Genomic DNA, 16,634 nt, shown 5'->3' on the forward strand with positions numbered 1-16,634 from the left:
GAGAGCGAGATAAGGAAGGGTCCTGAGAAGGGGTGCAGACCAGCTTGGAGCCTCCTTTCTCCCTCTGTAAATGGGGACCTGAGAGTAGCTTCCTCAGGCTGATCACGGTGAGTCCGCAACACAGACACTGGGGATATAAAAGGGCCTCAGTGGTGTGAGTCATTTGTAGGATGGGCCTCCTTGCCTCCCTCCCTTACTGATCACCGCTAACTGGCCAGCGTGGGCTGTACGGGGCGTGGTTCGCGGCACTTCCCATGGATTACCTCATTGATAATCCCCACACCTGCCCTAGGGGTGGATTCTGTAGTCATCCTCATTTCTGAGCAGCAGACGAAAGCTCGGAGCCTGGCCCATTCAGAGCAGAGCTCACCTCAGCAGCCTGGAGGCACTGGGCTCGGCCTGTGCCCTTGTCACCGCCCCACTGGCTCATTCTGCCCATCTCTTCTCTACCTCCAGGCAGCAGAGCAGGCCCTTGGGTTCACGCAAGGGGAAGAAACCCCACAAGGCCTCCTTGCTGGCTTCCTCCAAGGCCTTTAAAGCAAATGCAGAGGTGGTGCCTGGGAGGGCCCCTTCCATTATCTCCTCAGCAGAGTGGCCGTTAGAGTTGGCTGGTGACAGGGTCGGCTCCTGTGGAAAGAGGGGTACTGAGGTTTCCAGAGAACTGTGCTCAGAAGAAGAGCCCAGAACCACTCAGGGGCTGATGAGGACTGTACACAGGGGACAGAGGACAAGAGGAAGGGTCGAGCGGGGCAGGGAGGGCACTCAGGAGATGGCGCTGGAAGGCAGCTGGGTAACGTGGTTGGATGCAGGGAGATGGGTTTTGAACGGTTTTCTGGTTTCCGTTTTGAAACAATTCTATTTTTCATACATTTTACCCAGAAATTAAAGTCAGATCAAAGAGGAGGGGACAGCTCTGGCTCAAATGAAGACGTGGGAAGAGGAAATAAAGCCTCGGCCACTCAACTCCCCATCGTCCTCCTCCACCATGGCGACTCCCCAGGGCACCTCTGCAGGCCTTGTTGCCCCCAGAGTGGGGGCTGGGCGAGGTGTGCACAGGCCCCAGGTTAGCAGCAGAGGGTGACATCGCAGAGACCAGGCAGGGTGCGAGACTCTGAGGGGCAGTAAGTGGAGCTCTTCTGCTCAACTGCAAGGGCACAGCATGGGGGGCTACTCAGGAGAGCGAGAGTGGCAGCCAGTGTGCTGACCAGCAGGGGATACAAGCCATCAGGGCAGGCGGGCCAGCAGCACCCAGACACCCACCCGTTCAGGGCAAGGACTGGAACACACCACTCAGCTCCCAGTCTAAGACACCAGACCGGGGCTGCAGGGAGCACGGGAGCCCCAGGCAGAGCCACGCAGACAGGAGTCCCCAACCTGGCCTGGCCCTGGGCTGCATGGATGCAAAGGCACTGCTGGAGTCTGCGTGGCTGCCCAAGATCCATGGTCTGCGGACAGGGCAGGGGACAGGTGACTGAGCTGTCACAGCAAAAAGGCGGAGCATGCAGCAAGGGTTCCGTGTGGGCAGAAGGATCAGAAAGCAGGGTCATCTGAGCCTGGGTCATTGTGCCTCGTCTCTTCCCCTGGCCAGAGCAGCCCAGGATCCCCTGCCCAAGGCCCCCCGTCTGCAGCTGGTGAGGCTGCCCAGTGCCCGTTGTGTCCTCTCCCTGCCCACTCCTCCTGCTCACCACCGATTCAGTTGCTCATCAGAGAGCTCCTGTGTTGGAGTTCATTTCTCCTCCCTCTAGGCAACTCCCAACACCCACCCACCCTCCCAGTTTGGGGTGGGGAAAAAACGCTGGCGGTTCCGTGTGGTGTTGATTAGAGTATTGATCCTGGCTGCAGCCCTCGCAGCCGTCCGCCTGAGCATCCATCAATGCCAGGTGGGAGGCCAGAGACTGGCCTTGGGATGGGGCCCAGGGTCCAGACCAGAGCTTGGCTGAGCTTTCTCCAGGGCTTGAGTGGGAGCAAGGCCAAGGTCGGCCCCTGGAATTGGAAGTGACCCCCATGCCAGTTGGGTCCAGGCTTGCTTGGACCTCTAACCTGGAGTCCTCTCTCCTCTCCCTGCCACCTGTTCCTTCATACTCTCCACTCTGCCCTCTCCAGCCATTCTGGCTGCTAGCAGGCCCTATCCTTTTTTGAACACCCCCAATACAGCAGGACTTCTCAGGATTTTTGTTCTCACAGCCATCCATTGAGGTTCACATTAGCATTCCAACTTTCTCCGTGCAGCAGCTGAGGCTCAGGGAGGTCAGGTAAGGCCAGACTGAGGATCAGAGCGGAGGCCAGATCACAATGCCACTTTCCACCAGCCCCACCGCTCCCCTAGCAAAGAGCCTTGATGTTAATTGAGCCGCTTCGTGCCTGGGACACAGTCCTCCTCTGACAACGCGTATTTATCTTGTGATGTAGAGGTTCATTATCCTCATTTTACACATGACGACACTTAAGTAACTTGTCTGCAGTTTGCACAGCTAGGAAGCAGCCGAGCGGGGTTCAAGCCCTTACCTGTGGGACCTGGGAGTGTTTAGATGGCAACTCCCATGCAAAAGCAGCTTCCCACACAGTCCTATTTCCTCTTCACACGTCCCCACCCCCGAGAGAGAACTGGCGTTATTATCCCCATTTTGCAAGGTGGGGAAACTGAGGCATAGGATGGTTAAGGGGCTGAAGATGGTGGAACCAGAACTCTTGTACCAAATCCATCCTCATGTCCTCTCTCTAGGATGAGCCACCACCTCCCCTCTGCCTGATGCTCTGCATCTTGTCTGCCCTTCAGCAAACCCCTGAAATCCATTTTTCTCCCCTTCCAGGAAACCCTCTTGGAATTGTCCTAGTAAAATAGCAGCCGCTTCTCCTCCTCTCTGGAGCCCAAGCTGAGGGTGTCACTGGGGCATCTCTGCATCCGTTTCTTTCCAGAAGAGAAAGGAATGTGCTCAGCTCCACTTCAAAGCCCTTGGCTTCCACAGCCCCTCCTGGAACACCCCACCCTTCCCTCTGCCGGGCCTGCCGTCTTCTCTACTTCTGATACCCATTCGAGTACTTCCTCCAGGAACCCCAAACCCACTTAACCCCCATGCTCATGTAGGGATTCCTCTCAAGCCAGGAGCTTTGGCATTTCACTTCTACTCTCAGAGCCTCGGTTTTCCTGCCTGTCATACCGCGCACCTTATGAGAATCACCCTGAAGCTCTGTGAACCTCTCCTCCTGGGATTCTGACCCGTAGATCTGGGCCCCCTCGGATACCTGAACTGCTCATGATTCCACCTCTTCCACCTTCAGCCCTTGATGAGGAAGGCAGGTGGGAAAGCAGGTAATTGTCCCCATACCAGCCCTTGAGGTAGCGCCCATGGTGGTGCTAGACCGGGAAGCAGCTCTGATTGCAAATTGATCTGTTGTGCACTGAGCTGGCTACTGAGAAGAGAGAAGCAAACTGTCGATACTGCATTACCCATGGGACCTAAGCCTCTCCCTTGGGCGGGGGGGGGGAGAGAGAGAGAGAGAGAGAGAGAGAGAGAGAGAGACTTCTGTGCTACCTAAGACATCTCTGCAGGGTCTGAGGAGGTAGGTGGGAGTAAAAGGCCCAGTCCAGCCCTGCTTCCCCTGCTTCTCCACCTGCAGAGCCAACTTGGAGATCAAAGTGGAACCGAGGAGCTAAACAGCAGGTTATTTAGAAATGTATTTCCATTTGGTTTATTGTTGCACAATTTGACATGGATCTGGGAACAAAGTACAGCCCGTTCACCTACATTGGGCTAACTTTGTGGCATATTTTCATGTCTCCGGGGCTATGAGAGCAAGAGCCAGGAGGATTCTGTGACCCAGAGTCTGGAAGCTCGTCCAAGGTGTGGTTCTTCTGTGGCTAGAACACCTAGAATTGAGTCCTGCCAATCTACATTCAGACCAGTGTTTCCAGGGTCTTCATCCCTTTCCAGCCCAGCTCTGTGTGAGGCCGTGTGATGGGAGAAGGGGACCCGTACTGGGCCGGCTGACACAGGGAGAGCAGAGCCCTGCTCTGAGCCCACGTCCCACCTATCTGGGGGTCTCTCACTGAGCCACACTCAGGCTCTGGGTCAGGTCTGCTTCCCTGTGACTGCCCCATGCCTGGCCACAACCTTCCCCTTAGGTCCCTGAAGCTAATCTACACAGGAGCCTAGTGCCACACTCACACACCAAATCACAGGTGGCCAGGTAATGGCACTTTTAAAGCATGTGGCTCATTGTCAGGGTGAAGGCCTCTGATCCTCCCCGACTTTTCTTCCATTACCATCACCAGCTTTAGAACCAGGCTAGAGTTTGAACTCTGGCTCTTCCTAAATTCATGGTCTCAGAAAAATGCTTCATCTCTGTAAGGTCATCTACAAAATGGGGATAAAAACACCGACTCATAATGGCATTATGGGAGCTCAATCTCAAGCCTGGGGCTCAGCACATAGTACATGCTCACTTAATGATGTCTCCTGTTATCCACAAGGCAGGCACTGCCTTTAACCCCTGCTGTCCAAGAAAGCTTCCCAGATACCCCAGGTTCTGCAGATCTGAGGCAGGTTGTCACCCCTGCCTATCAAGGGGTGATGTTCCTACCCAAGGACCTTCTCTGGATGACAATTGCAGTGTTGTCCTACTTTTAGGGGAAATGCTGCATGCCCTCAAAGACTACATCCTCTGAACAGAACATATCCTAGTGATATCAGCATTCCAGCAAAATCTGCCATGGACTATGCACAGTGGGGTCCACACAGACCCCAATAAGGAGGTTTTTTTGGTAATAAAATAGGTCACTGTTGTTCGTTTTGTGACCATTGTGCACCAAGCGGTGTCTGGCCATGGGGATGGAGCACTGACCTGGGTCATGCTGCTCTAAGCACTCCTCACCATGCAGCAGACCACCAGGCAGAAGCTTCTGGAAGAACATCACACATGGCGCAGGACCTCCAGCTGGGGAGAGACTGCCCGAGGTGGGCGCCCTGAAGTGGAGCCAAGAAAGATAAGGAGGCACCTGGAGGAAGCATGGGCAATCTGGACAGAGCCACCCGGGCCCAGGCTCTGTGGCTGCATCTCAAGGAGCCTCTGGGGCTTCTAGCTCTGAATGCAACCAACAGCCATTGACCGTCTACTCAGTATGAACCTGCCTGGTCCTGGGCAGGGGCCAGGGGGTGGCATGTCCATCAGCTCTCCATTACTGCTACAAATACCTAAGATGAACAACTTGAACGGAGTAAAAGTTTATTTTGGTTCACAGTTTCAAGGCATCAGTCATGGGCACATGGTCACTCGGCCCATTGCTTTGGGCCTGGGGTGAGGCAGAACATGGTGGCAGAGAACATAGGTGGAACAAAGCTACTCACCTGACGAGAGGAGAGAGAGAGAGAGAGAGAGAGAGAGAGAGAGGTGAAGAGAGAGGAGGAAGGGGCTGGGGTCTCCATACTCTTTGCAAGGGCACAACCCTCAATGACCCAACCACCTACTAAAGGTTCCTCCTCCTCCCAGCAAGGCCACAGGCAGGTGACTAAGCCTTCTACACATGGATTTGGGGGGATAGTTCAGATCAAAACCATAACAGTGGACATTGGAGAGACAAATGGACTCATTCATGGTCCTCTCCCCCAGGGAAAGCTGAGCGAGGCACCAGTCGGCACCAACACCCCATAGGTAGAGGGACACACAGCATTAGAGGGGAACAAGGAGGGGGAGGGCAGTTCCAACAGTTCCAACAGGGGTGAAGTGGGAGAGCCAGGACTTGAGAAAACTTTGGAGACCACGTGTCAGCTTCCCAGAGCTTTGGAGGAAGGTGGAACGGTGAGAGGTCCCCAGAGCAGCAGGTAACACCAGTAAGCACAAAATCCTAGATTGCAGACTCCACAGGCCTGAGTTCAAAAAGCTGCGTGCCACTGGGTGAACAATGACTGTCCATCTCCGGGGATATCAATGGCTCACACAAATCAGAATGAATCAAAAACTGCTTAATAAAGGAAAGTTCTACACAAGTGTTGACGGAGTGTAGATGGGAACAGGGCCGCTACCACCACGAGGTCCAGAGAAAGGCAGTGTTTACTGGAACCTGCAAAAGACATCGTCACATGAGGAGCACAGACCTCAGGTCAAGGGACATGGCCAGGCTCAGGAGACCCCGGCTTCCCCTGCACTCTTTGGATCCCTGTCAGGGCTTCCCTGTTGGAAGAACCCAATGGAAACCCAGAGGAGCAGGGTCTGGTGGATCCAGACCTGGCATATCTACCCCCTGGTAGAAGGCAGGGAGTGATGAGGGGCTGGCACCTATGAACCCCTTGATTCCAAGAGCCTCCCTCTCGAAGTGGGACAGCAGATTTAGTCCACAGTGTTGTACAAAAAGAATCTGTGCTCCTTGCCATAGACCCCGGAGTCTTCCTTCAGTATGGATCCTTTTAGAATTAATAACAGAGATAATTTCACAGAAGAGGAAACTCAAGTTCAGAGAGGTTAAGTCACCTCTCTGGGTTAATTAACTCCTTACTTTGCAAGAGACGGAAACCCAAGCCACACTGGCTTCAGCAAGGTAAAAAAGAAGTTGACTGGTGTAAGTGATTATGGCTTGTTTTCAGGCAAGGCTGTATCAAGGACTTTTTCTGCTGTCCTATGATGACTTTGTCCTCAGGATGTCTCCCAAGGGGTGACAAGACAACTTCAGGTGTACTTCTGCCAGCTTCCTAGGCCAGGGGAAAAAGACTCCCTCTCCCCAAATTCCCAACAAATGTCCAACCCCTCATTTCCTCCTCTCTGGACCCATCCCCATGGCCAGGCAATAGTCTTTTCTTGCCTGGTCAGGGTCAAGTGCTCCCAACCTTGGAGCTAGGAGGTAGGGTCACCATGGCTGAGAAAAGGCTAGGACAAGCCAGGCACAGTGACGCACACTGTAATCCCCGTGGTTTAGGAGGCTGAGACAGGAGGATCGTGAGTTCAAAGCCAGCCTCAGCAAAATGAGGAAAGGAACTCAGGAGACCCTGTCTCTAAACAAAATACAAAAATAGGGCTGGGAATGTGGCCCAGTGGTGGAGTGCCCCTGAGTTCAATCCCTGGTACCAAAATAAAAAATAAAAGGCTATGACAAGGTAGCCAAAGCAACAACCAGAGAGCTGGCTAGCCGAAATGGGGAAGATGGAGGAGTGCCCAAAGAGGGGTGAGGAGAGCCGTGCATGGACCCCACCAGTCTCCATGCTCAGCCCACCAGGATGCAACCTGGCACAACGTCCAGCATCCATGTACCTGGGGTTCACTTTTGTCTTGCTGTTTGGTTTTGCTTTGCTTTTCAGGCTGCATGCTTAGCTGGCGAGGCCCAGTGAAAAGACAGGAGCACATGGGCACAGGGTGGAGGTCAGGTGGTCGGAAAGGCAGGGCCAGCTAGCCAGGTTCTGAGCCCTCAGCTAGGGTCCTGGGTGTTTGGGGCAGGGGATGCTCACTCAGATCAGCATGACCCTGTCTGATGAGTCCCCCCCCAGAGTGCAAGCTTGCACCCTGGAGGGCCTCTGGGTGGAAGGGCCGAGCCACGACAAGCCAACATCAGTGAATATGCTCCTGCATCAGCTCAGTCCCCTTTAAGAGTGGTGACATGAAGCAGCAGCCTTACTTTTGACTTCTTTCTTTCTTTTAAAGGCCTCCTCTCCTCGTCATTGTAAAGCCAGGTTGCTGTGCCTGGGGACCCTGTGCATGTGTGAGCACATGTATGTGCCCGTGGCTGAGGAGCCCCCTCCCTCAGGAGTTGTGACAACCCCAGCAGGTGGCAGGAGGCAGGAGGGCCCTGGGCTCTCTCCAGGGCCAGCCCCCTCTTTCTTATTTACCATCCTTCTGAGGCACAGGACGGCTCCAACGAGAGGCTGGGGAGCGGGATTTAGTGCAGAAGCACTTTGGGTTGAGAGAAAGAATGAGAAAAGGAAGTGAGAGAGGACAGGACAGGAGAGGGAGGTGGGGAACAAAGACGGCTGGAGGGCGACCAGCAAACAGAAGCAGGCAGTGACTGGTTAAGGACAGCAGGAAGTCAGGCAGGAGAGAGGTGGCGCAGTGCCACCCAGGCCAGGCCAGAGCGGGACCGCCATCCCCCAGCAGAGCAGCAGGAGAGGACACAGGGAATCATCAGCTTGGGGCACCCAGGAGGCGCAGGGCCACAGGCTGGGACTGAGGGCACGTCTTGGCCTGCACCGGGAGGCGGACGCCCCCAGCCTCTCTGGCACTGCCCTCCTCTTCCCCAGGGGCCGAGTCTCAGCACACAGTGTAAGTGGACCTGACAGGGCCTGCTCCTCGGGGCTGGCCACCTGCTCCCCAGCTGGTGTGCTGCGTGCCCTGCCGGCCTCCACAGCGCCTTCCTTCAGAGTGGCCAGCGCACAGGGCTCATCTTGGGCCTTCTAGCCCCACCCCCAGCCCAGCCAGCTCCAGGGCCCCAGACTGGGCATAGTTAGAGCCAGCATAGGTGAGGGACAAAGGCACAGAGCCTGGAGTCCTTGCTCCCCGCCAAGCCCCGGAAGTTTCCCTCACCCTCCTGGGAAAGAGGCAAGTGGCCAGTAAGAACGAGCTTTCTGCACAGTCTCCATTCCAGGCTGGTGACTCCAGAGAGGAGGGAGCAGAGCCCATGCAGAGGCCAGTCCAGGGTCACTGGAGACCACCTGCCTCCGAGGGGCTGTTCTCAAGTGCCACTGTGGTCCCCAGGGAGCACTAGCTAGGCCAGAGACAGCTCTGGTCCTGTGTCCCCACACCCCAGCCTTTGGATCTGACGTGGCACCGAGGCCTGTATGAACTGGGGCCCACGGAGATCCTGCAACACTCGGCCACCCCTGAGCCAGCCATCCGCTCTGCCTCTGTGAAGTGAAGAAGGCTGCCCTCTCCCTGCCCATACGAGTGGGACAGTCACTACTAAATGCCAGGGAAGTCACCAGTCCAGAAGTTGAAGAATTAGATGGGTAGGCAGCTGCCCCAACCCCCCACGTGCCCAACCCCACCTTTGCCCAGTGCCTGACTTGGCACTCAACACATGACCCAAGATCAGCCCTGGCTGGCCCCTGGGCTAGGCACCGTGTGTTGACGGCACCAGCACCCATAAAACCCCGCTGGGGTGTCCTGCTCTCCCAGAATCCCCTCTCTTTCCCCTATAGGACCCCTTCCTCTGACCACCTGTGAGGCACAGCCCCTTCGCTTGACTTTACCCAGAACCCCTAGCCCTGGACACAGGATGCTCTCGAAGCCCTGTCTGGGGCCTGAAGGAAGCTGCCCAGGCAGCTCTGAGCCAGCCCGGGGGCTCGGGGAGCCTCCTGGGGGCCCAGCATCCCCTGCTGGCTTGGCTCCTTGCTCCTTCTCCCACACAGGGCCCCTGTTGGTGCACAGAAGTCACCAGACCCCTTGCAACGCCCCCTCGGCTTTCACTCACTCCCCCTGTCTCAGAGCTTTCTGGGGCTCCGCGTGCTGTTTGGTAAATAAATCGAGGGCAGCGGGAATAATATACCTGTCAAACAGCAGCCAGCTTCCAATTTCCGCTGTCAGGCCTGCCCGGCCGTGCCACACAGAGCTTACTGACACGCTGCCACAACAATACACTTCCTGAGCCCCTGCAGACAGGAGGGGTGGGCCACACCAGGGGACTCCGCATCAGTCAAAGTGCTACAGGGCAGACCTAAGGATGAACTTCCCAATGAATGGCCAGATAGGAGAAAGGGGTAGGCAAGATGGCGTGGTGGGGGCAGGTTCTGTGTCACCTGGGAGGTCAAGGGAGGCAGAGGCAGAGTGGTGGGCACAGGGTCCTCTGTGCCTCTCTGCACAAGAGATGGTCAGAAGGGCCATCTACCCTATTACCCCAATACTGGTCCTTCCTGATGACCTGGCAGATGATGGCATTTGGGTAAAATTCTAGGACCTGGGTTAGACAGGATCCCAGGGCCCCTGCCTCTGGCTGGGCTGCTGTTTCATCCTCATGGGTGTGTAGGGTCAGCCGGGCTCACAAGACCTTGCAGCCAGCACCACCAGTTAACATGGCTCGGCCTTGGTCCTCCCCTGGCTAACCTTAACACCGTGGCTCCGACCATCCCCTGTGACCATCTTGGGGCAACTAGCACAGGGCAGAGGGAGCCTCCCGCTCCCAGGGCCTCCTGCCTCCCCCCAGGCACCCCGTTCAGCTCCTGGCTCTGCCATCCTGCAGGCTGAAAGTTCCATCTCTCTTCATGGCTCTTCTCAGCCTCCCCACAAGCCACACCCTGGAGCCTGGCCAAGACCTCAGTGTCCCTTCCCAGCCGTTCAGCAGGGAGGGCCTGGTGGACAGGGGACACCCTGCATATTCTCAGAGCATCTGGGAACTTTTACACACCCAGTCCTTTGGGGGTTCCAAGCCAGGTGACACCCACCACGGCCAACCCCCTCCCCCAATGCCAGGGTAATTCAGGAAGAAGCAGTCCTGGAATTTGGAAGTGCCCTGGGGGCTGGGGGCTGGGGCTGGCAAGCAGGGGCCCCATCCTCCAGGCAGACATCTTCCTGAAGCTAGATCCGCTTTCTGTCTGAGACCACCGGGAAGGTCCAGCTGAACCGAGGGTGAGTGCAGTGCCCGACGGAGGAGTCAGACAGGCAGGCTGCTGGAGAATCTTGTTGTTAATTCAAGGATAAGAGAACTTTCTCCAGATTGCAGGGCCTGGCCTGCCTCCAAGCAGTGTCACAGGCCCCAAACGCTGCCCTTCCCCTCCTATCCCTCCCAGCCCGCTGCAAACCAGTGCGGGGTCACTTCCTCCAAGCACGGCCCACGACGGCCCTTCAGGAAGGCCAGGAACATTCTCCCTGCAGATTCCAGCCCCCGCAGAGACTATGAGACGTGGAGGGGAGCCCAGAGCACCTCTGATCTGACTGCCCGTTTTTACAGAGGAGGAAGCCAAGGTCAACTAGAGGACTCCAGACCCATGGAGGAAGCACAAACCATGACAAGTGAGCCCTGATCCTTCCCAAGCCTCAGTTTCCTTACCTGTGACATAAGGTAAGAACAACTACCGTGTCCTAGGGTCAAAGAAGGCACACTCCATGAGGACAGGACTTTTTCCTCCTGTTTCTGCAGTAGCCCCAGGGCCAAGCACCACAGGAGGTATCTTTGACAGTATGTTTGAGTGAAGGAATGCACTTAGTAATTGCTCATTAAATGGAAGCCCCTGTTATTCAAGCTCACAGCTGAGTTAGCAGGAAGCCCAGGTCTCCAGCACCTGGTAGCAGGACAATTTCTGCCCCTTCTCTGCCTCTCCTGCATGGTTCTCTCCCCCAAGCCTCCACCACAGCCCCTGGAAATGGGTCAGGAAAGACAGACTCTCCTTGAAGGAGGGGCCATGCCTGAGGCCCTTTGTCACTGTCCACTGAATTGCAGATAGAGCAGTGAGGACTGAGCGTATCTGTCCCCATGTCAAGCAGAGGAACAAAACAGATACAAAGAGTTTTGGGATGAAAGGTCAGGCTGGGGTGGGCTGGGCCTGCTCTGCCTTCCCTACGAGCCTGGCTCTCTGCTCCCGGGTAAGAACTAAGTAAGTGCCTGCTGCCCACTAACTAGAGCCAGCCCAGCCCAGCCCAGCAGTCAGCGCACAGGGAGGACAGGCAGGAGACCCATGCTCTTGCTTCTAGTTCTGGGGCCCGAGAGTTTTGCAAGGGGGAGGCCTTTCCTGGCTGTGGCATATGGGATCTTAGGTCACCTCCAAGGTGGCCTCCTGTCCACTCCATATGCTGCCCATCAGAGGGAAGGGGAGAGAAGCCATCCAGTGGATTTGTGACCACTGGGAGCTGGTGAAAGGGCCATATTGCTTGGTGACTAGGGATGTATGAGTTACCTTCTCAGGACCAGATAGAAGTGCATTCAAGCAAGGAACCCCCAGAAACAGCCCTCACTCAGTCCAGACTAGAGAAAGGGATGCAGAGGGTGGAGGGGCACTGTCCACCCCCACAGTGGTCACCCTGTGCAGCCAGGGATGACCTCTTCCCATAGGGCACTGGCCCAAGGTGTTCTCAGATCCTTTTTGATTCCTTCTTCCTCTTACAGAAAGAGAGAGCAAGCTGCAGACACACCTACTCGTGACCAGTAGGCGAGCTGGTCAAAGTGCCCAGGCAGATGTTGGGACAGTAGCCTGCACATCTGGAGCTCCATGTATCATCTCCCTTCTTCCCCAGTAAGGGACACACAGAATCGGACTGGGAAGGTGTGGAGAGGGCCAGGCAGGGACACTCAACTGCTGCTTCACCCATTCATCCTCGAGCATCCAAGGGAGGGAGTCCCCATCAAACTTGGAAGGCAGAAATTCCCACCTGCTTGTCTGTCCTGGGCCCTTCCCACATGCGCACACGCACAACCAAGGAAGAGGAAGCTGCTGATCAAACAAGGAACTCAAGCTTGAAAGAGAAGCCAGCAGGGGACGGAGCTGGGCTGTGCAAGGTGCACTCTCTGTAGCAGGAAGGACGTGCTCTGAGCTGCAGCCAGTGTCTACCCCTCAATTCCCAAAGGCCCTGCCTCAGTTCCAGCAGCTTCCTGAGGCCTCTGGGAGTCCGACACCATGGACATTGTTGCAGCTCCACGTATGGAGATGGGATCTACTTGGGACACTCTTTTTCCAGTCTTTAAGCAAATTTTTCTCAAACACACACATATGCAGCCACGGGCCGACGGGGTGCTTCTGCACACACAGGCCCAGGGAGAGAACCTGCCTCCTGCCCTCGAGTCTGGCTTCAATCTATTTATCCTGTCCACATCTGTGTAAGGACCCTAGCTTGTGGGTGATCAAACAGGCCTGGGTCTGACTCTCCTGTTCTGAGGGACAGAACACAGGTCCCCAGGATCTTTGTGCCTGGGCTCCTGATCTGCCCACAAGACACCAGCAGGCTACCCTCTAGTGTCGTTTCTAAAGTTAAGCATGGTGACGGGAACCAGTGAGCAGTTGTTAACAGTTATTGCCATTACTGTCCCCTCATACAGGATCCAGGAGGTGAGCGTGCTGAGAGCCACAGCTGAGTCGGAATGGCCCCTGGCATTTTGCCAATAGTATTGGTTGAGAGGCGAGCCATTGAGATGATGCTGGATTGATTCAATTGTATATTAGACCTTTACTGTCCACCGCTACTTTGGAGTTCTCACGGGGATTCCAGGAGAGTTCGCATTGGTTGGGGAAGTGCCGGAGGAGGGATTTCCCGTTGGTGGTTCCTGGAGGAGCTGCGTGGGTGCCGTTGGGGAGAGTTCCTGGGGAGTGAGTGTGGAGTGTGCTGGTAGAATTCAGAAATAAAGTTTGTTCCTGCTTGATTTGTGCCCAGCCAGACTGCGGCAGAACGGGATGGATATGAGCAGATTCCAGCTCAGAAGGCAAGTTTTTTTCAGCCTGTCTAGTCACTCTGGGTAATCCTGGAATTCAGAGCAGGATAGGAGAAGCCCTGGCAGGCTGAGACCTGGGACATGCCCAGGCTGGTGACAGTCCCCATGCCAGCTGCTCTTACTCCCACTGATGGCCCTCCTCCTACTCAGTGCAGTGTGCACAACTCCAACAGTTGACTGCCCCACCTTCCAGTCATACACCAGGTGGCCCAGGGGACATCTAGAGTGCTCATGGGAGGCTGCAGAGAGAGTAGTCCTCATGCCAAATGGCGGCACTCACAGGGTCAGGCCAACCCAGCTCTGAGGTCACCCAGAGGCTGCCAACAAGTGTAAGATGGCACCATTCAGCCCCAGGTGCCTGACCCCACCGTGCCTCGTCCTGGGGCCTTCCCAGGCTCAAGGCAGTTCTGTTGAGCACCTGGCTGAGGGTCTCAGACTCCTGAATCTGGACACGGTGGTGAGCCCTTGGGCATTTGATGAGTTCCCACAAATAGTAAGCAAACGTGTACGTGTCCTTGCATACACACGCATGTGCACACAGACAGATACACAGGACACAGACACATACGCAGGACAGGGAGAGTGTCTGTTGCCTTTGTCAGATTTCAAAGGGATTCAAGACCAAAGAAGAGCTCAGATTTACTGTCTCATATTGTAGGTTCATTTTGTAGTTAAGGGAAGTAGAAAGGAAAGGTCATCTCTCAGTCCCCTTCCCTGGGGACATTTCTGGGCCCTCAGCTAGGGATCCAGAGAGGACCTGAGGGGCCTGCCCTATGGACCTACAGGCTGAGTGCTCTCTGCCTCTCTCTCCCTGTCTGGCTTGACAGCTCATCTGCTGGCCGCCACTCCTCCAGTGGGGTGGGGAGGCCCTCACCTGCCATCCTGCCGGGCCTTCTGTGAAGGACAGAAGAAGAGGGAAGTGCTCCTGGCAAGACTTCCACCCTGCCAGCCACCAGGTGCGGGACTTAGGCGGCCACACACCCTCCCACACCCACCTGCTTCCACAGCCCTCCGGGTGCTGCCTGCCTGCCTGCCTGCCTGCCTTCCAGAGTGACGAGTTTATCTGCATGGGACAGAGAGGTGCATTTGACGCAGGAGATGGCTGGGGCTGAACTCCTCTGTAAGCAGGCTCCTGGGAGGGACAGGAGAGATGCTATCGCTCCGTTTGGCAGTCAGTCAGGAAATGAGTCTTCCTGCAGGTCCCCTCCCCGTCCTGTTTCCCCGGTGTGGTCCTGAGCTCCACCTGGCCACCAAGGGAGCTATGAACATCCTCTAGAGCCAGGGGCACTGCAGCCCTGGGGCCACAAGGAGAAGAGAAATAGCTCACCCAAGCCACATCGGCACTGCTCCGAAGCTTGGCGGGTGTCAGCAGTTTGAGGGTGAAGTACACATCTGGGAGAGAAGGGGCACATCTGGGCCATCCCGGCGGGCACCCCTGGGAACCTGACTCCAGGGACCACGTCAACACTCCCCCCATGCTGGCTGTCACCCCTGTGCTGTCTGCTCCTGCCCTGGGGCCTCCTCACTTCCCACTCCATCCCTACCCAGGAATCCAGGGCCAGAGTCACGCTCAGCATGACCTGAGGGACCCGAGCTCCTCTTTTGGATAAAGGAGATGAGACCAAGGAGCAAGGACAATTGGGAACAAAGGCCAACATATGGGGGCAGCCCAGATGATCTCCAGGGTTGTGTGCCTAGCACTGCTCCAGGGACTAAGGGGACAGTCCACATCCAAGGTTTGGAGGAAAGCAGGCTGAGAGGCCATCTGGGCCTCTTGGATGGCAAAACTGAAATAAGAGAGAAAGGGGTCCAGGGGTCCAGAAGGGGTACAGAATCTGGGTCTGCAGAAGGGGAGAAGGGCTCGCCAAGCAGTGGCCATTGTGACCTCTTCAGCTCATCAGATGTGACTGCAGTGAGGCCACCCAGGCCTGCCCTGTCCAGCAGAGGTACCCTGAGGAGCAGGTGCACTAGTGCGACTGCCTCTGGGCTTTCTGGTTCTGCCCTCGGTGTCCTGTCTCCCACCTATACCAGGTGGGGACCCTGGATCCTCTTATCTCCATGTCCCTCTCCAGCACCCCCAGGAAGAGAGTAGGGGCCTGCAGGGCACAGCGCTGATCAAGGCCTGGCAGCTTCCCCCTGGGCTGTGGCATTCCAGCCCCCGGCTCTCCTCCATCTCCTGTGGCTCCACCCCACCTTGTGCATGCTGGCGAGAGGAAAACTGTGGGTTGTGACACAGGAAGAATTGCAACTTGTGACCTCAGGAAAGACACTTATTACCTCTGAGTCTCAGCTTCCTCATCCATGAAGCAGAGAAGCAATGATTGCCTTGTTGCATTGTTATGAGAATTATTGATGGTGCATGTAAAGACCTGGCACAGCCTAGCGACTCCATAAATAGTCAACACCATGTCTTTATTGTCGTAACCCCCGAGGGAGTGGGCAGCAGCCTGTAATGGCAACTGGGCACTCCACATGGAGATCCAGGGCTTCAGGGGCGAAACTTCCTAAGAACGGAAGGTACCCGTCCACCCCAAGTGCACTTCCATCAGCCCTGGGCCTCGTGCTTCTGCCCAACTTCCCTAACTCAGATCAGAGTCAAAAATCGTGGCGATATTACCAAAAGTTCTCTATAGGTTTAATGCAATGCCAATCAAAATCCCAATGGCATTTCTTGTAGAAATAGATAAAGCAATCATGAAATTCATATGGAAAAATAAAAGACCCAGAATAGCAAAAGCAATTCTAAGCAGGAAGTGTGAATCAGGCAGTATAGCGATACCAGATTTCAAACTATACTACAGAGCAATAGTAACAAAAACAGCATGGTACTGGTACCAAAACAGGCGGGTGGACCAATGGTACAGAATAGAGAACACAGAAACCAATCCACAAAGTTACAACTATCTTATATTTGATACAGGGGCTAAAAGCATGCAATGGAGGAAGGATAGTATCTTCAACAAATGGTGCTGGGAAAACTGGAAATCCATATGCAACAAAATGAAACTGAATCCCCTTCTCTCGTCATGCACAAAAGTTAACTCAAAATGGATCAAGGAACTTGATATCAAATCAGAGACTCTGCGTCTGATAGAAGAAAAAGTTGGCTCTGATCTACATATTGTGGGGTCGGGCTCCAAATTCCTTAATAGGACACCCATAGCACAAGACTTAATAACAAGAATCAACAAATGGGACTTACTTAAACTAAAAAGTTTTTTCTCAGCAAGAGAAACAATAAGAGAGGTAAATAGGGAGCCTACATCCTGGGAACAAATTTTTACTCCTCACACTTCAGATAGAG

Source organism: Callospermophilus lateralis, chromosome 2 (assembly GCF_048772815.1).
Source record: "Callospermophilus lateralis isolate mCalLat2 chromosome 2, mCalLat2.hap1, whole genome shotgun sequence".
Lineage (NCBI taxonomy): Eukaryota > Metazoa > Chordata > Mammalia > Rodentia > Sciuridae > Callospermophilus > Callospermophilus lateralis.